Source organism: Tamandua tetradactyla, chromosome 8 (genome assembly GCF_023851605.1).
Source record: "Tamandua tetradactyla isolate mTamTet1 chromosome 8, mTamTet1.pri, whole genome shotgun sequence".
Lineage (NCBI taxonomy): Eukaryota > Metazoa > Chordata > Mammalia > Pilosa > Myrmecophagidae > Tamandua > Tamandua tetradactyla.
Genome location: NC_135334.1, coordinates 99,452,373 through 99,477,082, shown reverse-complemented (window position 1 = coordinate 99,477,082; position 24,710 = coordinate 99,452,373). Strand labels below are relative to the sequence as shown.

At 35.8% G+C, this 24,710-nt stretch overlaps 2 long non-coding RNA genes across 3 annotated transcripts in view; one reads left to right on the top strand and one right to left on the bottom strand.

The window, feature by feature from the left end:
- Positions 1-24,710, top strand: part of LOC143643698 (uncharacterized) — a 59,751-nt gene that overhangs the window by 16,969 nt on the left and 18,072 nt on the right. Inside the window, exon 1 of one of the 2 annotated variants that reach the window (XR_013156329.1) lies at positions 8,500-8,662. The exons of the other annotated variant lie outside the window; for it this stretch is intronic. This is a non-coding gene — a long non-coding RNA (uncharacterized LOC143643698). Of the gene's footprint in view, positions 1-8,499; positions 8,663-24,710 lie in introns of those variants that run through there. 2 annotated transcript variants of the gene reach the window in all.
- Positions 6,005-8,455, bottom strand: LOC143643697 (uncharacterized). Its single transcript, XR_013156328.1, has 3 exons — positions 8,352-8,455; positions 6,558-6,621; positions 6,005-6,222 (listed from the first exon to the last, which is right to left on the bottom strand). It is a non-coding gene; the product is annotated as an uncharacterized LOC143643697 (long non-coding RNA).

The window sequence follows — 24,710 nt, the reverse complement described above, 5'->3', positions numbered from 1 at the left end:
AGATGTTTAAGCTCTGAATTATGCATAATGATTAATTGCACTACCAAAATTTTTTTGAAAATTGACAGCAGCACTTAATTTTGCATACATGAATTTCTTTTTAACTGAGCAAAAGAATCTTTTCAGAATTCCATTATACATTGTCACTCTATGAAGAGTGTCTTCATTTCTTTTACTGAACATAACACTTTTCTAAAGAAATTTTCACCTGGAGAATTTAGATTGACAGCATTAAGAACATGCTTGTCCAAATCCTGACATCATATTTCTAAGCAGTGAGAAGGTGTGTTATAACGCATTTCAAACTTTTGACAATAAGCTAAGTCATAGATAAGTAAGTCAAAACAAGTCCTTTCTGAGTCACCCTTATTTGTATTGTCTCTATTGAGTTTCAGAAAGGTAACCCAGGGATAGCTCTGAGCAAAAATGTCAAGTTCAAAATCCTCAGCCTAGCTTTCAAAGCCCTCCACATTTCATTCCTTCTCTAACTTTCCAACCTCAACTTTGATTATACTCTCAAGCCTTTTGTTTTCTGTTTTGTTTAGTTTTGTTTAGTGCTTTGCAACCTGTCCTCCAAAACCTTGCTGTCATTGCTAAAATTGTTCCTTCTACCTAGATTACTTCTCTACCTCCATATAAGCCTAACATTTTGTATTCCACATGCTTAAAGAAGACTTCCAATTTATAACCCAAATTTTTATATGCCTCTCTTAATTCTTCGTATTTCTTTTCCACCTTCTTTGCAAATCATGTTATGATTTTCTTTGAGCTAAATTAATTAATGTATATGTGATTATTAATTTAATTGTAAGCTCTTGAGGCTCCATATATTTTTCTTATTATTAGTGGTAGTAGTAGTAATAATATTTGCCACAGTGCTGTGAATAATGCTTTGTTTGATTGTTTGCATGGGTAGGCACTGGGAATCAAACCTGGGTCTCCAGCATGGCAGGTAAAAAGTCTGCCTACTGAGCCACTGTGGCCCATCCTCTGAATAATGCTTTGGAAAGGATACATATTAAATTATGTTTGTTGAATTGAAGAGTATTGGAATTACCAAGGCATCTGGACTTGAAGGCCTGAGATTATTGATTGTTTTCACTTTTCTCTTGAGCAAATCAAAGTTGAACTGCACTTGTTTCATCTGTAAAATGCTACAATAAATGAGATGATGCTTTTAAAGTAATCAGTAAACTATAAAAAATAATAGAGTTTGATTCCTGGTGCCTGCCCATGGTAAAGAAAAGAAAAAGTAGTACAAGCACAATTGCTGAGATTGTATTTATTCTGCATTATTTACACTTTCTCCTCATTTTTCTTCTCTTCTGGGCAGAATTCCATACCTTAAATTGTTTTCTTACTTTTATTTCCTATACAGGTCACATTTATCGTACAGTTTCTTAGTATATAGTGATGTGATCTTGACATGGAAATCTCTGCATATGCTTCTAATTTAAATACTTATTTCACATTTAGAAGTCCAGTGATACTCCTACACATACTTGCTTTTGTTAAACAAAAAAGTAACAGCAAGGTAAAGATTAAAAAAAAAGTATATTACAGATTAGTGGAATAAAAGAGATGCTTTATGTGCAGGAGAAATTTGTTGTAATAGCTACAGAAAAGTGAGATTTATAAGCCTGCCATGAATAGATATGCTATAATTTTAAAAAGATAAGAAAGGAGGCTGAATATAAACCATTGAGGTATTCTTTCTTTGCCTTTCATCCTCTAGCTTTTTGCTGGATTTCCATCCTTTTTGAGGTGCTTATGAAAATGGAAGTTCAAATCAGCCTACTGAGTTTGAATTTCAGCCCTATAAATATATGCCTTTGCATATGTGTTATCTTTATGATCTGATTTCCCCTTTGTTAAAATGGTAATTATAATAATATGTATCTCTTAGGCTTATTGAATGGATCAAAGAAATGACTGTGTTTCCTGTAATCAGGATGGCATTGACAATCCATGGGGTAAGCTGACAGAAGAGTCAAAATATCACCATTTAATTCTGCTAATTGTATGCTTATATGAGGCAAGGCTCTGGATGATAATGTTTTTGACACCTTTATGAAATATTTTGGAATTAGGAGGTATAAAAATGTTGGCTGATTGTTGTTAGATATGCTGGATACATTGATAAGGGAAAAGGATGAGCTGAAGGCTTCAAATGAGAAACTTATGTGCCATATGACAGATGTAAAAATTTCTATGCATGCCCTGAAGGAAAATCTTATTTATTGTAGCCACAGACTTGAGATCTCTAAAAATCAGACTTAGGGTCTCATTTTTAGAGTCGCAACTTTGCAATGTAAACTGAAATCTCAACCTTGCATGGTGTCTGCCATGAAAGTGAGTGCATTGATTGGAAAGGAGTGGGACCCTGAAAAATGGGATGGTGACATATGGATTGATAATGATGGCTGTGAAGACATTGGAACACCACTCCTGGTACAAAGCTGTATTGGCTAGAGTTCTCTAGAGAGGGGGAGTCAGTAAGAGACATCTATAAATATAAAATTTATGAAAGTGTCTCATGCAACTGTGGGTATGTAAGAGTCCAAGATCTATAGGGCAGGCCATGAGCTGGCAGCTCCAATGAAGGTCCTCAATGAACTCTCAGGAGAGGCTGGTTGGCTGAAGCAGAATGGGTGAATCCTTCTTAAAAACCTCCCAGTGATTAGATTAAGTGCCACTCATTGCAGAAAACACTCCCCTTAGCTGATTGCAAATGCAGTCAGTTGTGGGTGCAGCCAATGTGGTCATGATTTAAGTCCATGAGATGTCCTCACAGCAACAGACAGGCCAGTGCTTGCCTGACTAGACAACCGGGCACCGCCACCTCTCCAAGTTTACACATGAACCATCACACCATATTATCTCTTTCCTTCACTAAGACTGATGATTGATTCCACTCTATTAATTGACGAACTGAGACATATCACCACCATCACTTGTTGGCCTCTGTGTGCTTCAGATCCATCTATATTACAATGGGGATAATAATTGTACTACTCTCATAGCCTTGTTAGGAAGGCTAAATAAAATAATGTATATTATTTGAATGAGCATAAAGTGAGTGCCATATAAGCATTTTTATTGTAATTATTATTACTGCTATTATTTTATGTGAATAATGGCTTGTTTTTGTTGTTGTACCAAAGGGATAAGCTAAGCCCTAAAACATGGATGAGGGGAAGAAAATGTCGATAGCGATGTTTCTTTTGGACCTATCTGCTAATGAAGAAGAGTCTCTAAGAACATCCATGTTTTCTCTAATTTTTTGTTTGCTTTATTATTTAGAAACATCAAAATAAGAATCACATCTGTTGTGGAAAATAGGTAAAATTTTAGGGCCAGCTTACTTTTGATTTACTCTCTTTTTCAAATCTCCATTCTGGATATTAATTTACAATCCAAGAATTGTATTAACTCTTATTTATTTATAGCTTATTGTTTTATCGTATGCCTTCATAATATATATCTGCTCATTCTTTAATTGAATGCATATCAAGTGCTTCTACATTCAGCATGTTGTAGTAGGTTCTGGGGTTCAATGTCAAAAAGAAGAAATATTATTTTAAAAGGTCAGATAAAGGCAAAATTCTTACATTCATTGAAATACTCTCTAGACAAGGAGATTGCTATGAGCAAATAATTACAGAAATAATTGTAAAATTCCAATAAATGTAACAGAAAAATGCATGGTACGCTGGGAGTATTTATTGAGTAAACGTTGGGAAAAATCATGCTGAGGAGAAACATGAAGAAAAGCATACATAGTTGTACTGTATAATTAGGTTTATGCTAACTCTATACTGACTATATATGTGTGTGTATGTATACATATAATGTATCAAACTTCAATTAGATAAAAACTCATTAAATTAAATTCAAAAAATAAGAGCCCCCTACATATAAATATATATTTTTTCATATTCCAGACTGAACATTTACTATAAATGTTTGTTAGGGTTTACCCATTTAGGTCTCTTTATATAAAATATTTGCCACTCTATATGAAAGTATTTTTGAAGAATTAAGTAGAATATAAATTCACAATAATTAAGCAATATTTGGCTGCATCTTTCCATCAGAATTTTCTGACAAAGACAAAAGGACATGCTAGGATAGCTAAGTCCGCACTTCATAATGGATGCTTTACAAAATGTATTATACCTATAAATATATCACAGCCTGCAGTAGGTAGGCAGTTTGTTTTGATGCTGATTTTCAGTTCCAATTCAATGGAAAACTGGTGACATTTCCTAACCAGTTTGACTAAGGGAAGACTTTCTGGTTTTCCATTTTTATTTGATGTTGGTTTTGCCTGTACTCTTCTAGAATGTTTTCTATTAGCTTTCCAGGTATTTTCATTAACCATGTGATGCCTTCAGTCTATGCTTAGCATTTTCATTCGATGAAGTCTTTGAGAGCTAGTAGATTTCAACTTTACTTCTTTCCCATTAGTTGTGGCAATTATCTGCTGACTTATGCTTGTTCGTGAGATGGAATGTGTAGGAATGAGATTTTGGTCCTGTCTCCCCCACTTTAGATTTCAGAGCAATTTGAAATAGAATATTTACTGTTTCTGTCACTTCAGCATGCCTACCTATCTTTATCACTTTCCTAGAGCTTCCATGAATAAGTACCACAACCTGGATGGCATAAAAATAACAGAAATTTATTTCCTTCCAGTTCTGGAGGCTAAAAGTATGAAATAAAAGTCTAAAGAGGACCATGCTCCCTCTGAAGTCTGTAAGAAAAATTCTGGTCTGTACAGCTTTCTTGGCTCTTCCCCCCATCTCTCACTTGCCATGATCACAAGGCTGTGTCTATCTGTGTCTCTTCTCCCCTACTTATAACGACATGAGTCATAATGTATTAAAACCCACCCTACCCCAGTATAACGTCATTTTAACTTGCCTAATTCCATCTGTGATGACCCTATTTCCAAATAAATTCATGTTCTTGGGATTAGGAATTCACTGTATATTTTCTGGGTTTGGGAGATCCAATTCTTCCCAAAATGTCATCAAAGGGTCTTAGTAAGTGTCATGCTGCTAATCTCAATCATTAATCTCCAGTGCTTCTGAAGCTTGGTTCCCCTCAAGTTCTCTTAGTTTTGAATGTGATGAAAGACACCATAACTCCTAAAGATCTTGTGTTCTCTTTAGTTTCACTGATCCATCTTGCATTAAATCCCATCTCATGTGGACCTTTCCTCAGAGAAACCTGAAATCCCATCTCATGTGGGCTTTTCCTCCTTCCTGCAAGATTGTCATGGCCCTCAGATGTTGAAAGTAACCTGCTAAGATGTTGAATACTTCAGCCTCCAAACTCCATAGCCCCCTCATCTTTTACCTAGAGGCTTCGTCTTTCAGAATCTTCAAAGAATCATGTTGCTTAATATTTAAGGTCTTTTATAATTTCACATTGTCCTAGTATAGTGAGAGGTGTAGTTTTTCCCTAACCTACCAAGGGGAAATCTAGAGACCCTTGGAATATCCTGCCTGTTAGGTTTGTCTTTGTTTGTCTGGGAACTTTGGCTACCAGACAGTCGTCTAACAATATGAGTTCTCATGGGGACTTTGGGACACACCATGTTAGTCCTGACCTCCACATGAGATGGGATTTAATGCAAGATGGAGCAGTGAAACTAAAGAGAACACAAGATCTTTAGGAGATATGGTGTCTTTCATCACATTCAAAACTAAGCCAACCTCCACAAGGGGCTGGAGACTATCACAGGACATGTAGGCAGCATATGTTTGAAACTCAATAAAAACTGTGGATACCGAAGTCTCAGATACTCTTCCCTGGTTGGTAGTTCTCTGTGCATGTTGTCATACATATTGGTGAGGAGAAATGACTCCAGGGCGAGAGAATGACCAGAAGCTTCACATTTGGATCCCTCCCACACTTTACTATGTGATCTTATGTTTTGGCTGGTTCTATTTTGTATCATTTCATTGTAATAGAACTTTCATTATAGTAGAACACTTTAGTGAATTCCTTGAACATTCTAAAGAACTGTGAAAATGGAAGGAGGTCGTGGGAAGCCCCAAATTTATAACCAGTTGTCTTGAAGTGAGGTCGGTCTTGGGGCAGTTTCCTCTGACTTTTCATTTGGTTAAATTCTTTGCATTGACCACATCACGGTTGTGAGATCCATGAATAGTCCTGCTGCAGCAGTGACTTTGACTCAGCTGTTTTTTCAGGCTGTGAAAACAATGCATTGGGATTCATGACATTCATTTTTAGTAGATTTCCTGAATTAAGCAAATTTCCCATTCTTTATTACTCCAACCATACTTCTATCCTCATAACTTTGGCCCCCTTGAATGTCATGAATATTCAATCTACTGCCTCAATATATAGGATCTTAACTGTGAAAGCAAAGTTAGAATTTCTTTACTAAGGCAGTGAGATACAGCAATTAAAGAGCCCTTGGGTTTTCCTTTAATACCGAAAAAGTGTGCTGTTATAGCAGTGACATCTGGCAATATTTATGTGTTTTTCAAAAGGAATGTTAACTGAACCATCTAAGAACTTACTAATTTGAAGCTCTGCAGCAACATTTTTGCATACAACCCGTTCATTTCAGCACATGTATTCCTCCTAGGATATAAATGAAGGGGAAAAAGGGATCAACAAATTCCACTTAATTTCAATTTAACAAACTGAGAAAAAGAACAACAAATTCCAATAAATTTCAATTTTATAAAAATTGTCACTAAGTGAATCAAAACTCTCATGTTAAGGGACACCAAATGATTTTGTCTTGAAGGTACAGGTCCTTAGAGACTGATTGAATTAAAGAGGGAACTTGAGAAAGGCAAGATTTTACTGAATCTATTAAATCTATACTGTAGAGCAGAACTGAAGCTATTATCTAGCAGGATACTGGCTACAGATGTCTTGGAGAAGGTAAAGAAAATGAATTAGCATATAAAATAATTCTTGGGAATAAAATATTCTACTTAATAATGGCTGCAACCTAAAACGTGTTCTTGGTCCAGACTTTTCATCAGGCAATATTAAAATTTCTGTGATGCTTTGAAAACACATTATCATGTGTCTGTGTATATTATATTACTAACAGAATTATATCATCAAGATGACCAAAGTGCCAGCCGTGATTATGGGCCGTTCCCAGAGGGGGCAGTTTGTTTTTAAAAATCCTCGAATGCTCACCAATGGCACAAGAAACTTACAAGTCCACTTTTCCAAGTTATAGGATGTGAGAAACAAGGGAATATTTCAGAGATTATACATAAATCATCCAGAGAGTAACATTCATCCTGATTTTTCAAGTAAAATCTTGTGTTCAGGAAAAGGAAAATCTGGGAACTGTTTGCTTATTACTACAAATGCCATATTTTATATATATAAAACTGATATTTCTTTTTATTTGCTAACAAAATAAAAAATAAATGACAAAAAATCCAACTTTTAGTCTTTAATAAATTCCATATTTATGTTTTAATTATCCAAAATTTTCTTTGAATTTCATTATAATGCCATGGATGGCATCCTAGATCTTTTGCTATTCAAATATCTGCTGAGACCCAAGTATTTTCTCAAAGTTTATTCCATTGTTTTGACAAACTTTTAACTTCTTTTAATTTTCGTATAATGCTGCATCTTTGTTTTAATCTAAAATAATTTTTTTGTATAAAGAAATCACTGCATTCTTCTATTAAATGAAAACTGTGATTTTAAAAAGTAAAGTTTATGGCACAATGACATATTCTATGACAAATGGGTACTTAGTTTTCATTCTTCTCAATCATTTTGTGGAATTTCACATAGGAGTTATTTCCTTATCATAGTCCTGAATTTCCTAGTTCAGATCTCATCATCTTTGCCTGAACATTTTTTTCCCAACTAATTTTTTAAGGAAATATAGCATAATGCTTGTAAATGCCATCTTTATGATTACCAACTTCTATTACTTCCTTAATATTGGTAGATTAATACAAAGCAACATTTTCTGGTATGGATTCCCAAGGGTGAACACAATAAAAGCTCATTGCCTATGTTATCGTTAAGGAAAAGGACAGCTTTATAGTGGTAGCAACTTTATCTTGTTGAGTAAAAAATGATGTCTTTGTAGAAGAATTTTAAGTATGAGATATTTTCTAAAACATGCTTATGTGAAACAGCATTCTATCCATTACTGTTAATTGAGAAATTAGAAATAAAAAAATAGTACCATTTAGAGATTTCATCTTTCAACTCTTAAACTGAAAGAACACCACTCATCACATTAAATAAATTTCAATGAGAGAGAGAAAGAAAACAGGAGAGAGATTATGTAGTTATTTTGCTTTTTATTATGTAGATACCATTATATCTTTGAGGAGCTCCACCAGCATTTTCTGTTTTTATCTCCAATATCTGACTTAATTGCTCTGCTGCCTAGTTGCTATTGGAGAGAATGTACTCAGGCTGCTCCATGGTGACAGACGGGAATGGTTGCTGGGCAACCTTATCCATGACTAATGAATTGCCGCACCTTTTACATTGAGAGCCTTGTTTTGGGATAATGTGTGAGAAAATCTACTTCTAACTCATGTGGCTTTAGGGTTCAGAAAAGAAAGATATTGGGAATGTAATTTAAGATACTTACAAGGGAGTATCAACTAGAAAAACTAAGGTATCTTTGTTTTATTCTTAGATTATTCAAGCTGAATGTTCTGTTTTTAAATCACAGCATAATAATTATTTTCTGTAGTTATACTTAATTTCATTGTAGTAAGCTTTTCTGTAATTATAAAATCTTATTTTCTAAAAAAATGGCTGCAAAATGAATTTTGAGAAATATTACTTTTCTAGTTCTGGATGAGCCAAAATAATGGATATTTTTCAAGGATCAGAACAGAGTGTGATCAGGTCACAGGAAGAGAGGGAGCCTGAAAAATTTGAACAATGAAGGCAGAGTATCAATTGGTATCTGATTAGTAGCCAAATCTTTCTCTTATGCTCTCTAAATCAAGACATTTTCTTGCGGGTAGATGTATGAGGGCCATTGAGAATTGTACATGCTTATAATGTCATCTCACTGTATGAGGCTCAGAAATATGAAGCACTTTATTAAACGTGGTCTGCGCTCAGTGGCGACAAGGATGCCGATGGAGCAATTCTGTTTATCAGTTTGTGTTGTCCTGGAATTTGAGAAGAATGATAGCAGTAGAGAAACAGCCAGAAACTGTTGCTGAACATTACGTTTATGGCTTTTTCTCAGGGTATTTATATGGGTAATTATGCAAATGCTACAGTTCATATTTTGTTGGACTCTCATTTCTTTTCATCTTTAGATGAACTTGATTCTGCATCAATTTCATTCTTAGATATTTAAGAATTGTATTAAAAAGCCAGACCTTTTGCTTGAAAGGGATAGTTCTAAGGTGACATTAGAAAGGATCATTTCCAGAGGAAATTGACACATTAATTAAGGGAAATAAAGTAGCAGAAACATAATGTCATAGAATCTCCTTGAATAATGTTTTCCCCTTGGCAGAAGAAATCTAAATAGTAAGTGAATCTGTGTAAACAAGGTAGTTTAAAGGGATGTGGCATTTGTTACCCAGGTGGCAACAATCTTTATTTCCAACACTCTCTAAAAAGTCAATGATAAATATGAGAAACATATTTGTTCCAACAGTTGTCTCAGAACAATAATTTCAAAGGCTAGTGACACTCTTTACAAATGTCATAAGTTAAATTGTACTCAAAACTCTTATGGCTGAGGTTCAGCCATCTAGAAAGTAACTTAGACTGGCGATTATGAATATAAATTATTTTATTTCTATGGTGAAAAGTAATTGTAGGTAGCAGTAAGCCTGAAGGTCCCTTAGCTCAATCTGTTATGCAAAAAATATAGAAAGGCATAGGTAAGACAAGTTTGAACATGGTATTGCTATCAGTTATAAAAAGGTACATTTAAGAAAGTAAAATTCTTCTATATGAATTATTGTAAGCAAAAATACACACACGCATGCACAGATCAAAAGCATACATTAAAAATAAATGAAACAATATTCTTATAAATGGGAGTGTATCAGAATTTCAGGTGTAAAGGGTGTATAGATTTGTTTCTGCAAAGGCTTTACCACACCTTCAAAGGCTTGGTACAATAGCTTCTAGGAGGGAAGGAATTATTTTGGAGATCATCCTTCCTAATAAAACTGAAAGAGAACAGTCAATGTCACAAGGAGGGAAACTCATAAAAGGTACAGAAGTTAATATATAGAACCCTATGTTTTACAATCTTGTTTCTATTGTTTGTTTATACTTTTAAGCGCATTGGTAGGGGCTCAGCAAAATAAAAATCTCATTTTTATAATTTGTGCACCCTCCAAACAAAAGCCAAGATACCTTTCTGCTTTTGATCACCACACTGTGCCATGAAATTATTAAAATATGTGGGCCTTATTAATAACCACTAGTTAATAACCACAAATCAAATTTGTTTCTGGATTTTTAGCATGAGATAGGTTTTTAACCGTACAACCTGAAAGACAGAAGAGTTTGCTTGTGCTTTGGAAGCCTAACTCATAAATCCAGTCCTGATAGGAGCCAGCTTAGAGCAAATAAGCAACATAAACAGCAGACCAATTTCCCAGGGCAGTAACTGCTGTAACACTCATTAGAATGAGCTGATAAAATTGTCCTGAAGTGTAGTTTCTGCCAGAGATCTGTGTCCAATCCCCTCTTCTCCATTAAAATGCCTGCAACTTGACACAGTCATGATATTTAAGTCTTCTATTTCCCCAAGCCTTGAATCTTTTCCAATCAGAAGAAGCAACATGAAAACGAATTTAAATGTTGGCTTCACTCACATTTGCTATGTATTCTCTGCACGAAGACCCATTTAAACAATTACAATGATTTAATCTTTAGATAGAGGATATCAATCTTTAGACAGAAAATAATATGATAGGCTTTAGGAATTTCAAAATCTCAATATTAAATATTTTGTTAGAGAAATTTTAAAAGGATATTTGAATATTAAGAAAAAGCACACATATGTGTATATGCATATATATTCTTATGGTTTAGAAATCTATTAGTAGATCGAGTCCTTTGCTCACCTTCAGGGAATCAGTGGAAACTGCAAAGTGTGTTCTTTGTCAACCTAAGATTTAGAGTTGCAATGGCAGGCCAACCCAGCTGTGTTAGTATGGGGTAAATAGCTTAAGGCCCACAGTTAGCTAGTGACCAAGTAGAGATGGGGACCCAAGTCTAGCTGATGTCCTTGCTGGCTCTTATTCATTCTGCAAACGGTTGTTCAAACGGAGTTCTGTTGAACAGGTAGAAATATATTTACTATTTTTTTTTTAATTTAATAATCATTGTAACACAAACACACATGAACAAAAGATGCATTCTATTTGAGGCTACCTAGTAAACTTAGTTTTGTGATATCTTTAAATCACTATTTGGCTGCCATCATTCAATCTTATACACCCTGAGATTGCAGACTAATTGTTAAAAACAAACCAAAATCAAAATGAACAAGCAAGAGCATTACCATTTGTATTTTCTATTATTATGATGATGATTTTCTCCATAACTGTGCAAAAATATAAGTGTGGAAATCAAACGTAGTCTGTTATAATCTGGAGTTTTAATATTAAAATCCAATCTCAAATAACTGTCTTAAAGTAGCTTTATTTTTCTTAAAAAGCCAAAATCCAGATATAATGGACCCTCTTATTTCAACCTTACTATATAATCAATAGCAACTGTATGAATTTTCGATATAATTTGGAATTATATTGTGGATGGTGTGACTTAAAACATTGGGTATATGGCAGAAGAGAAATCAATTTCAATGTATTCTGTTTTGCAAAATCACTTCAAAGATATAAACCATCATTTTAAGGAATAGTCTAGAAGAGTGAATTTGTGATCAAGCTCATTCATGTATTGGAGTGTAAAACTTTATTTAGTATGCTCTATGGTGGGAAAAGCTGGAGTTAATTTATTTAAAAACAGTTAATTATTTTCCAAAGTAAGCCTGCATTAGCCAGGTAGTAGTGAGCAAAGTTATACATTTGAACTTACAAGTGTATTTTCATAAAAGCAAAACTACTCTTACTTCTTTGGATTAGTCATAATGCAAGTTATTTTAAAGTCTTACCACTAAAGAAGTTTAAAACTAGAACTCAATAATATACCTTCATCTCAGTAGCACATAAAAAATAAAATCTGATGCAGAAGTTCTGCCAGCACATTCGAGAATGTCGCTGACACTGAATGCACTGTTGACATGATAGCTTAGTTTTGCCATTTTATTATCTAGGTTTTTGAAATCACTCTTATCATTTATGTTTACTTTGTTCTTGTATTTTTCTCATGTATTTCCTTTCTAATGGATTGATAACATTTTATTCTTTTTTCCCCCATACAATTTTTGGAAATTACATATTCAGTGATTACTTATATATTTTTAACCCATATTCTAAATAAAGTTTGTGTTTACTTATATTTTTAGCCTATATTCGCTTCAATAAGTATAAAAATAAATATTTAAAGGCAAGGACCATGAACATGTTTTTTTTCTTTTTGGATATGTGGTCTGGGAATTGAACCTGGGTCTCCAGCATGGAAGGCGAGCGTTTTACCAGTGAACCACTCGTGCACCCAAGGACCATGCACATTTTAAATTTTCACTAAACCCCTGTCCTTCACCCCCCATAATTTTATAATTTTCTTGTATGGAAAAGAACTTGACCTCTTGTCTGGTATTACACTGGAGGTGACAAGTCATGAGCTAAGGATGAGTCCTTATATTGATCCACCTAGCCACATGATGTGATCACATGATATCGTAATGAACAATATCACATGATATTGTAATGGACCAATGGAAACAGTAATTTGATGTATTCAGATACAAAGAGAAAATGTAATTATCTATGTATCTATATATCTCTCTGCTCTGTGGACACAATTTTCACACACGTTTAATCTTTAAATTATTAATGTTCCTTTTCAGAGGAAAAAAAATGAGGTTTTCCTTTCTTTTTTTATTTAAGGCCAAATAATATTACAATAGTTTGAAAAGTTAACATTTTTCCTAACATTAGCATATATTAATACATTTAGTGTTGACCATGTTAATAATGTCCTTTTTTTTAATATTACTCATCTACTGTAGAGTAATCAGGAACTAAATGAAAGAAAAGAAGTTTTGGTCAAGATGAATATTTTATATTTGGTATATTTATTGACTTCATTTTCTGCTGGCTACTCCTTTTCCATTATGTACCCACTGTTCCCTTGGGTGGTTTGCATATTTAGGTTTTGGTTTGAATATGTAATATGTGTATATTTCAGTTTTAATTTTTTTTTAAATCTGTCATTTCAAGAAAAATAGACGTGCATTTTACTTTACACTTGGCATAACTTTAAACTGAGATTAAAATTTGTCTTTTTAAGGAAATATTTTTGGGGAGGACTTACAGACCCTAGTTCAGACTATTTTCAGCTAAGTAATTGTGTTGAGGGAGAGTTTTGAGTTTGTTATTTTATTTTATTTTTTATTAGAGAAGTTATGGGTTTACAGGAAAAAAAAACATAAAATACAGAGTTTATATATACCATCCTGCATTAGTGTGGGATATTTGTTATAACTCACGAAATAACATTAATATAATTGTGCTATTAATCATAGTCCATTGTTTACAATAGGGTTCACTGTTTGTGGTGTACAGTTCTATGTTTTTCTTCTTTTAGTAGCATCCACAACATAAAATATCTCCTTTTAACCATATTCACATATATAATTCATTGTTATTAATTAGAGTCACAATGTTGTGGTATCATCACCTCCATCCATTACTAAACTTTACAGCCAACACAAATAGAAACTATAAAATTTAAGCATTGACTTTCCATTATCAATCCCTATGCCAGTCCCTAATAACATTTATTCTAGATTCTGGCTCTGTAATATGGCTTATTGTAATTATTTCACATCAGTGAAATTGTTCAATAATTTTCCTTTTGTGCCTGCTTTATCTCATTGAAACAATATCTTCACATTTCATCCATGTTGTCACATGTATCTTAATTTCATTCCTTTTTATGACTGAATAATATTCCATTGTTTGTATATGTCACATTTTGTTTATTCATCAGCTGATGGGGTGATGAATAGATATGTTGCTTCCATTTTTTGGCAATTATAAATAATGCTGTAACTGTTACTTAACAGGAGATTCTGAACAGGTGAGGTCATCAACATGATAAAGTAAGATATCCCCTGAAAAAACCTCCCCAGAGATTACCAAATAAAAGAATAAATCCTATTTGGTTAGAACTCTGAAGGAAGGTAGAGACTGGAGAAGAACTATACAAATGCTTCATCAAAAAAACAGAAAAATACTAGGGAGGAAAGTTTTGTCCTAGACTGTCATTCCTTTCACATTCGCTTGGTCCATGCAGCTTGGGAGTCACACAGAGGCAGCATAGCCTGCAAACTTCTCACAATGGACAGAGATTATAGAATGACTTAAAGTAGTGAATTAAGAACTCCACACATGTCCAGGCACAGAGATGGAAGTCTGGAGAGACCCAGAGCAGAGCACAAGCCACTAGGAGAGCTGAATACAAGAGGGTTCCTGAGGGAGAGAGCAGAAGAAAACCATGATGGAAGTGCTGGCAAGAATGGTAGTGCCATCATTCAATCTGGTTTCAGTTGACTGAACCACCTAAAGGCAAAATTGGCTTTTCTGAAGAGACACCTCTTTCTGGATTAACCTAATTGGGCTCCCCAAGGTGGGATAACCTAACAGAGAGGAAATCAGAGGCAGAAATGCCTCACAGAAACTTCTTACAGAACTATTGCAAGATAGGAAGGAAAGTATAAGAAAAACTGGGCCATTAATGCAAGAGAGAATTTAGACAAATAATAGGAGCTGGGGAGAAAATTCTGCACAAAAACTGACAGAATGGGGCAAGACACCCGGAGAAGGAAAAGAGGACAGGAGACTTTCTCCTGGAAATGAACCAATTACACAAAAAAGGGCAATCTTAAAAATTGTACCACGTGTCCAGAATGAGAATCAGATATAGAAAATCTGAGAAAATCTGAGCAGTTATCATGGGCTACACTAAAGTTTCAGTATAACTTGGAACAAACATGAAAGAGAATCCTTAAAACATAGCCAATCTATAATAAATCTACATAGGAAAGAGAATTTCACCTTCCGATTTACCACATCAAAAAGATCAGATGCTAGGGCAGTGCAGTGGTGGCTCAGTGGCAGAGTACTTACTCGCCTGCCAAGCTGGAGATCCAGGTTCTATTCCCAGTGCCTACCCATGAGAAAAGAAAAAGAAAGAGCAGATGCCAGATATCAACAAACAAATTACAAGTGATACTAAGAAACAGGAAGATAATGGCTCAATCAAAGAAACAAACTGCTTGAAATCATACAAAAACATCTTCTCTGAGCAGACTAGAATGAAGCTGGAAATCAATAACAGGTGGAAAACTGGAAAATCCAGAAATATTTGGAAGTTAAATAACACTTTCTTAAACAATCAGTGGGTCAAACAAGACATTGCAAGGGAAATCATTAAATATCTTGAGATAAATGGAAAAAAAAAACCCAACATATCAAAACTTATGAAATGCAGGAAAGGCAGAGCTGAGAGGGAGATTTTTGACACTGAATGCTTACATTAGAAAAGAAGAAAGAGCTAGAATCAAACATTAAAGTACACACATGGAGGAACTAGGAAAAGAAGAGCAAACTAATCCCAAAGTAAGCAAAAGGAAAGAAATAAAAAAGATTAGAGAAGAAATAAAAGAAATGAGAAAAGGGGTTGTGAGGGTAGTTCAATAGTAGAATTCTCGCCTGCCATGTGGGGGACCCGGGTTCAATTTCCAGCCTATGCACTTCCAAAACAAACAAAGAAACCCACAAAAACAAAAAAGCAGACAAAAATTTCAACAAATGGTGCGGCAATAATGGGATATTTACATGGACAAAGAATGAAATGTGACTGCATATACAGCATACAAATTAAAAAAGAGAAAAAACTATAGAGAGCATCAGCAAAACAAAAGATGGTTCTTTGAAAAGTTCCATAAAATTGACAAATCTTTAGCTAGATGGACAAAGAAAAAGAGAGAAGGCGCAAATATTTTTTTAAATATAAATATTTAAAAATTTGAAAAAAAAATTTTAAATGTGAAGAGTTACTACAAATAACGACATTACTACTGACCCCAAAGAAATAAAAAGTTCATAAAATGATACTATGAACAACTGTATGCCAGTATATTAGACAACCTAGATGAAATGGATAAATTCCAAGAAACATGCAGACCACCTATACTGAGTAGAGAAGACCTCAGCAGAACAACCACAAATAAAGAAATTGAATCAGTCATCAAAAACCTCCCAATAAAAAAAAAGCCCAGGATTAGATGGCCTCACAGGTGAATGCTACCAAACATTCCAATAAGAATTAATACCAGTACTGCTCAAAGTCTTTCAAAAATTAAAGAGGAGGGAATATCACCTAATTCATTTTATGAGGCCAAAAACACCCTAATACCAAAGGTAAGTAAAATAACTACAGAAAAAACAAAATTACACACCAATTTACTGTAAGAATATAAATGCAAATGAATCCCACGTGATCAATAGGCCATATTGGAATCAAGTGGGATTTATCTCAGGTCTGCAAGGATGGTTCAGTATCAGAAATTCAATTAATGTAATACAGTCCATCAACAAAACAAAGGGGGAAAACACACGATCATTTCAATTGGTGCAAAAAAGGGCATTTGACAAAGTTCAGCATCCTTTCTCAATAAAACACTTAGAAAAAATAAAAAATAGAAGAAAGTTTCTCAGTATGATTAAAGGCACATATGAAAATTTAGAGCTAATATCTCACTCAATGGTGAAAGACTGAAATGTGTACCTTTGAGATATGGAACTTGACAAGATGCCCACTGTCAGCAGGGTTATTCAACAAGGCAAGAAAAAGAAATGAAAGCACTGAATTTAGAAATGAAAAGATAAAACTTTCCCTATTTGCAGATGATGTGATCCTATAAATAGAAAAAAAAAATTAGCAACAAAGCTACTAGAGCTCATCAACAATTCAGCAAAGTGGTGGGGTACAAGAGCAACATGTAAAAATTAGGAATGTTTCTATATACTAATAGTGAGCAATTTGAAGAGGGAATCAATAAAAATTTCCACTTAAAGTAGCAAATCAAAGAATCAAACATCTAGGAATAAATTGAACGTAGTATTTAAAGGACCTATAAATAGAAAATGGCAAAACCATTGCTAAGAAAATCAAAGAATACCTAAATAAATGGAAGAGCATTCATTTTCAAGGATAAGAAGATTAAATATTAATTCCACCAAAAATGACTTAGTAATTCAAGGCAATTCCAATCAAAATTCCAACAGCTCTCTTTGCATAAATGGAAAAGTCAATTATCAAATTTATTTTGGAGGGTAAGGGGGCCAAATAGCCAAAAACATCTTGAAGAAGAAGAATGAAGTTTGAGAACTCATACTTCCTGACTTTCACACATATTACAAAACTACAGTGATCAAAGCAGCATGCTACTGCCGTAAGGACACATATATTGATCAATGGAGTAGAACTGAGAGCTCAGAAATAAACCCTCACATCTATAGCCCATTAATTTTCTTTTTTGATATGCTGTATGGCAGGGTCACATTTCATTATTTTTCCATGTGAGTATCCTGTTATTGCAACACCATTTGTTGAATTTTCGTTTTTTTGTTTGTTTGTTTTTGGGAAGTACATGGACCGTTACTCCTGGGTCTCTGCATGACAGGTGAGAATTCTACTACTGAACTACCCTTGCACCCCTGGCCCATTGCTTTTTCTTTCTTTCTTTCTCTTTTTTCTTTTATTTATTTATTTATTTTTGCAATGGCAGGCATCAGGAATCAAAGGTCTCTGGCATGGTAGGTGAGAACTCTACCTGCTGAGCCACGTTGCCCACCCTGGTCCATTAATTTTTGACAAGGTTGCCAATTCCATTTCATGGAGAAAGAAAAATTTATTCAACAAATGTTGGCATAACTAAGATATCCATATCCAAAAGAATAAAAGGAAATACAGGGAAGCAGCTGCAGGGTGTTCTGTTAGGCAATTGTTTTTTAGCTTTCAAACCCAAAGCACAAGCATATTGAATATTCTTTTATCAAAGGCACCACTATTGCAATATATCAATAATAACAGGGGAAATGGGAACACTACTTTTTAGAGTGCTTTTCTATAAATCTACAACTTTTCTAATGAAAATAATAATTTAAAAAACATTATGCTAAGTGAAAGAAACTAGACACAAAGAACTACATATTGAGTTAAAAGAGCAGATATCTTGAAGATGCTTCCCTGTGTTTTGTTCTAGGAGTTTTATTGTTCTTTTGTTATATTTAAGTGTTGATGCAGTTAAAGTTAATTTTTTTTTAGATGGTGTGTGTGATGGTTAGGTTCTGATGTCAACTTAGCCAAGTGATGATGCCCAGTTGTCTAGTCAGGCAAGCACTGGCCTAACCATTGCTGCAAGGATATTGCACAGTGGATTGATAAATTAGAAGGCTGGTGAATTAAGTTGTCAGTTGATTGCATCTGTGGCTAATTACATCTGCAATCAACTAAGGCATGTCTCCCACAATAAGATATTCCTATCAGTTGAAGGCATTTAAGGAAGAAGAGAGAATCTTTCACACTTCTTCACCCAGTGAGCCTGTTCTGTGGAGTTTGTCAGACTGCTCGCTGGGGCTGCCAGCTTCATAGGCTGCCCTGAGGATTTTGGACTGCCATTCCCACGGTTGCATGAGACAACTTTATAAATCTCATATTTATAATATCTCCTGTTGATTCTGTTTCTCTAGAGAACCCTGCCTTGTACAGCTCGGTACCAGGAATGGTGCTTGAGAAACAGAATCTTAAAAATGGTTTTTTGTAATTGGTTTTCTACTCTGAATAGAGGCACTAATGACGCTGTTTCCAATAATCAAGGTGGCACTGACAGTCCTTGGGGTGAGTTGGCATGAGAGATACTCAAAATATAAGCATCAGTTTCTTTTAATTCTATGGTTATACAAGGTAAGGCTCTAGGGGGGAAAGGGTTTTTGAGAGCTTTATGGAGTTTTGTGGAATTAAGAGATACAATGATGTCAGCTGGTTGTTGTTAGATATGCTGAATACAATGATGAGGGAAAAGGATGAGCTGAAAGCTTCAAATCTGCAACTTAAGTGCCGTATGAATGATGTAAAAGTTTCCGTGTTTGCCCTGAAAGAAAATTTTATTTCTTGTGATCAAAGACTTGAAATCTCTGAAAACCAGACATAGAACCTCATTGTGCAAGTAGCAGATTTACGATGTAAACTAAAATCTCAACCTGGCAGGGTTTCTGTTGTTAAGGTAGGGTCATTGACTGGAAAAGAATGGGATCAGGAAACATGTGATGGGGATACATGGCTTGATAAACATGGCGATAGAGAGGTGGAATTCCTGGAATCTGCTGAGCCTTTGCTAGATAGCCTGCCCTGAGGAAACAGCTTTCTGGTCTCCAGTCTCCCTAGAAGAGCCTGCCATCCAACCTCCAACTAATAAGATTAAACCTTCAGTTCCTGCTAATTCTGTTTCACCAGATGAAACTACAATGGAATGCCCTGAGGTAATTGGTGGAAAGACACTTCTTTTCATGACCCATCCCCAACATGCCCCTTTTCCTCAGACCTATAACTAGACTAAAACCTCAATAGGCCCTGAAAGGTGAGGTAGAAAGTGTGATCCATAAGGACATAGGCTGTACTCAAAAGGCCTGAATAAGTTTTCCAATCTATATAGACAGAAATCAGGTGAGTATTAAGGGTGTGGGCTAATGGTGGAAGGCATAAAAAGTTGGATCACGCTGAATTTATTGATATGGGCCCACTAAGCAAAGAATCTGTGTTCAATGTTGCTACTCAAGGAGTTAGAAAGGACATTAACAGTTTGTTTGGATGCTTGGCTGAAATATGGACCCAAAGGTGGCTGACATTACCTGAGGTCAAAATGTCAGAAATGCCCAGGTTTAATGTAAATGAGGGGACCCAGAGGCTTAGAGAGATGGGTATGTTAGAGTGCATTTATCATGGGACACCTGCTCACACACCCCAGGAATGTCCAGAGGGCACATCTTTCACCAAAATCTTGGCAAATAAATTTGTGAGGCTAGCTTCATCAGCCCTGAAGAGCCCTGTAGTTACCATTCTCTGTAGGTCAGTAATGCTATCAGTGGGCTAGAATCTGTAAACAGAATGGGGTTGATCAGATCCGAAGTTGACAGATGCCATGTGGTGACAGTGAATCACCATAGACAAGGTGGGTGTGGCCACCATAATGGACAGAAGACTCAAAGCAGCACTCAAAATTACCTAACTCAGAGACTTGTGGCATTGATCATGGGGTATCTAGATGTAAAATAGTTGGGCAGTCTACTAAATTCTTGATTGAGCTGTATAAGCAGAAGAATTATAGGTCTGGTGAATAGAAGTCTAACTTGAATTACAACAAACAGAGGGTCAAGTCTTGTTCAATTCCAAGGCTTGAGACACTTTACAGACCCAGAGTCCGTTGAATGAGAGGAGGGCCAGGTGTACTTGGGGAAGGACCCTTTTACACTGGCTAAAATTTACGCTGGTAAACCTCCTCTCAGATTTCCCCAAGGAGACCTAGGACCTTTTACCAGGGGGCCTGTGCATTGGGGAAAAGAAAATGATCAGATATCAGGGATTATTAGACACTGGCTTAGAAACGACACTAATTCCAAGATACCCAAAGCATCACTCTGGTCCATCAGTCAGAGTAGGTGCTTTTGGAGGTATGGTGGATCAATAGAGTATTAGCTCAGGTTCATCTCACAGTGGATCCAGTGGGTTCCTGGACCCCATTCTGCGGTCATTTCCCCAGTTTCAGAATGCGTAATTGGAATCAATACACTTGATTGGACCTAGTGAGCAAGAAGTAGCAATTATTGTTCAGGCATTTGTGTGTCAGGGGATGGGAGATAAATCCAACAGAAATTCAGAGGCCTTCTACCTCAGTGAAAATTCTAGGTGTCAAGTGGTGTGCGGCATGTCTAGATATCCTTTCTAAGGTGAGGGATAAGCTGTTCCATCTGGCTCTTCCTGTCACCAAAAAAGAGGCACGAATACCTAGTTGGCTTCTTTGGATTTGGAGACAACATATATTTCGGTGTGCTACTCTTGCCCATTTACCTAGTAAATGACTAGTGACTAGTAAAGCTGCTAGTTTTGAGTGGGGACTGGAATAAGAGGAAGCTCTGCAATATGTTCAGACTGCTGTGCTAGCTGCTTTGCCCTTGTGGCATATGATCCAGCAGATCCAATTGTGCTGAAATTGTCAGTGGCAAATAGGGATGCTGTCTGGAGACTTTGTCAGGCCCCTATAGGAGAATTACAATGCAGACACTTAAAATTTTGGAGCAAAGCCTTCCCATCTGCTGCAGATTCTATTCTCCTTTTGAGAAACAGCTTTTAGCCTTCTACTGGGCCTTAGTAGAGAATGAATGCTTAATCATGGGCCAGCAAGCTACCATGAGACCTAAGTTTCCTATCCTGAGATAGGCGTTCTGACCAGCCAAACCATAAAGTTTGGGTGTGCACAGAAGCACTCCATCATATAATGGAAATGGCATATAAAAGATAGGGCTCAAGCAGGCCTTGAAAGCACATTTGAAGTGGCCCAAATGCCCATGGCTCCAACTCCTGTTGCATTACCTTCTCTTTCCCAGATCAGAGTTATGGCCTCTTACAGTCATGAGGAAGAGAAAACTCCAGCCTGGTTTACAGATGGTTCTGCACAATATGTAAGGACCACCCAGAAGTGGGCATTTGCAGCACTATAATGCCTTTCTGGGATGTCCCTAAAGGAGAGTGGTGAGTGATAATCCTCCCAGTAGGTAGAATATTGAGTAGTGCTCTTGGTTGTTCATTTGGCTTGGAAGGAGAACTGACCAGAAGTGTGTTTGTATACTGACTCATGGACTGTTGCTAGTGATTTGGCTGGATGGTTAGGGACATGGAAAGAGCATCTGTGGACTTACAGAATGGTTTATCCACTATCGTGGTATTCCACATTGTATTGCTTCTGACCAAGACACACATTTCACAGCAAATGAAGTGCAGGAATGGACACCTGCTCATGGAATTCTCTAGTCTTACCATGTTCCCCATCATTAATAGGTGGCTGGATTGATAGGAGGGTGGAATGGTGGAATGGTGGAATGGCCTTTTGGAGACCCAATTATGGTTCCAACTAGGTGGCAATACCGTGCAGGGCTAGGGCAATGTTCCCCAGGATGCCATCCACTGCATGGTGCTGTTTCTGCCCTAGCCAGGATTCACAGGTCCAGGAATCAAGGGATGCATTTGGAGAGGCACCACTCACTATCACCCCTAGTGATCTACTAGGAAAATTTTTCTTCCTGTCCCCGAAACCTTAAACTCTGGTAGTATATATGTCTTAGTTCCAAAAGGATGAGTACTCCTACCAAGATTCCATTGAACTGGAAGTTAAGACTGCCCTGGCCACTTTGGGCTTCTCAAGCCACTGAATCAACAGGAATAAGAGAGGATCACTATTCTGTCTGGGTTTATTGATCCTGACTACTAAGGAAAAACAGAACTGCACAATGGAGGTAAAGAAGAGTTTTCCTGGCATACGGGAGATCCCCTAGGTTGTCTCTTATTATTACCATACCCTGAGATTAAAGTCAATGGAAAACTACAACAACCCCATTGAGACAAGACTATTAATGTTCCAGAAACTTCATAAATGAAGATTTGGGTAACACCACTTGGCAAAGAACATGGCCAGTGCTTGCTGAGAGTACAGGGAATATGGAATGGGTAGTAGAAGAAGGTAGTGATAAATATGAACTATGACCACATGACCAGTTACAGAAATGAGGACTGTGATTGTATGAATATTTCCTCCCGTTTTGTTATGAGTATGTTTGCATTTGTACATGAGCAATGATCTTGTTTTCCTCTTATCATATGAAATGTTATATTGTTAATGTTATATTTAAGTCATAGGATATGAAGTTTAAAAGTGAATGTTACCTAATGACTTGCTCCCTCTTCTGGAGAAATGTAGTGCATTTCTGTTTGTATGCAGGACAATTGAGCATTGTTAGGCAAAACATTTATCTGTTATTGTGTCCTATTTTGAAATTAAGCATATTTCAAGCTGATGTGTATAGCAGCCAAGCTGACAAGGAGTGGACTGTGATGGTTAGGTTCTGGTGTCAACTTGGCCAAGTGATAATGCCCAGTTGTCTGGTTAGGCAAGCACTGGCCTGAACATTGCGTCAAGGATATTTCACGGCTGGTTGATAAACCAGAAGGCTGGAGTATTAAATTATCAGTCAGTTGATTGCATCTGTGGCTGATTACACCACCCAAGGACATCTCCCACCAACAAGATAATGCAATCAGTTGAAGACTTTTAAGGAAGAAGAGAGAAAGTTTCACTGCTTCTTCAGCCAGCAAGGCTCTCCTGTTGAATTTATCCAGATCCTTCATCAAAACTCTCAGTTTCACATACTGCCCTGAGGATTTTGAAGTCTTTCATTCAAAATAAATGAAAGACTTTTATAAATCTTGTTTTACAGACATCTCCTGTTGGTTCTGCTTCTCTAGACAACTCTGGCCAATAAAGTTTGAGATGGAAGACTCTCTTCACTCTTTTCCATGTTGATATCCAGTCCTCCCAGCACCATTTTTTTTTTCATTTCATACCAGCGATTGTATTTATATAATGACAACATATAAGTTTCCATTTTAAATGTTAGATGTCATCTCTACATTCAGAAGTTCACTCATTTTAAGGACCAACAAAGGAAGGTTCTTTCTTTTTGTAAGTGTTGTGCTTCTGTTTTTCTTTGTACTGAGGGTATAGTACTAACAAGGGCATTACCATAGGATGGCTTTAAAGCTAACATTTTGTAAGTCAGAATCTGCTGATATGATGGAAAAAAGTGCATTATAAAATGTTTGCTCCTATACAAATTCGAAAGGCCATGACATTCCAAAAGGGTGATTTGATCTACTACCTCAAATAAGTAAATTATGGCTGTAATTTCAAAACTGATGTTTAATGACAGCAGAGTGATTTTAAAGTATGCTTACAAATATTCTGATTTCATATATTCTCTGCCAAGATGCTAAGTAACAGATTTAAAGTAGGACCATTATCATATCAGACCAATTCTAGTTTTTTAGTGTTTGAGATCAGTGCTGAGTCTGTTTATTAGTAAATGGGCACCATAAACTTAAGTTAAATAACATATTCATATTTTACCTGCCAGTCCTTCCTCAGTTCTAGTCATAAATTGATATTTCTATATCAGCAATATATAATGTATTAATGTGTTATCTCTTCAAAAGAGATGGACTTAGATGTTTTAAGGATTTCTACCAATACCTTAAAATCTATAGTTGATATCAAGAATCACCTGGGGAATTTTATATTCTGAACCTCCATCCCCAACTCCTGAATGCCATCAGTAGTCGGTAAGACTTTAGTTTTTATGTGTATCTGTATGTTTTTGTTTAAATTATAAAGTTCCATCGTATATGTATGCCTCCATTTAATATATTTTTGG